Here is a 624-nt window from a genome sequence, read left to right as displayed (position 1 = left end):
ACCCAAAGCGAGTTGACAGACCGGCGCCACGGGGGATGGGACACCCCCTCTGGAAGCTGGGGCGCTTCCCTGGGGAGCGCGTCCACCTGCGGTAGGTCTCCACAGGCCCCCGGCAGCCCTGGGGGTGCAGGGGTGAGGGGAGGATCGGGGAGCCCTGCTGCGCCCTGACCCTGCTCACCCCCGCGCCCCGGTCTGGCCCGGCGCTCCAGGCCTGCGCGCCGCCCTCTCCCCTCACAGAACGGGATCTGAGCCGGGCGCGTCCCAGGCCAGCAGCGTCTCAGTGGAGCCGCCGGAGCGCGGTGAGATCCGGCAGCCCCGCGGCCTGCGGGCCCTGCCCCCAGCACTGGGCCGCGTCTCCCGCGGGAGGCGGAGGGAGCGCAGCCGAGGGAGCCTCGCTGCTCCTTCCTCCTCCCCTTCCTCCCCGTCCCCCTCAGCCCCTCCGCAGGGCTGGGCCGTTGCGGGCGGTGCGGCGGCGCTGCCCCCGCCCCTCGGCGCTGGCGGCCGGGCCGAGCGGCGGCGGGGTCACGGCGGCGGCCGGGTCAGAGGGTAAAGGTTGCTCCCCCAGCATCCTCCGTGCTGGATACTCAGCCATCTTGGATTCGCGGGACAAGAAAATTCATGCGG

The 624-nt window shown here is 74.7% G+C and overlaps 1 protein-coding gene across 1 annotated transcript in view; it reads left to right on the top strand.

Annotated features, from left to right (window-relative positions):
• The first annotated feature begins 511 nt into the window (after positions 1 to 511).
• The window catches only part of CNOT2 (CCR4-NOT transcription complex subunit 2), an 82053-nt gene continuing 81940 nt past the window's right edge, over positions 512 to 624 (top strand). The window contains exon 1 of the mRNA XM_042017779.1: positions 512 to 622. The gene's annotated coding sequence lies outside the window, so the exon portion shown is untranslated. The remainder of the gene's footprint in view (positions 623 to 624) is intronic.

The sequence above is a fragment of the Corvus kubaryi genome, unplaced genomic scaffold (assembly GCF_017639235.1).
Source record: "Corvus kubaryi isolate FWS band 111438036 unplaced genomic scaffold, C.kubaryi_AGA036_p1.0 137, whole genome shotgun sequence".
Lineage (NCBI taxonomy): Eukaryota > Metazoa > Chordata > Aves > Passeriformes > Corvidae > Corvus > Corvus kubaryi.
The sequence above is the reverse complement of the archived record's forward strand: the minus strand, read 5'-3'. Positions and strand labels throughout refer to the sequence as shown.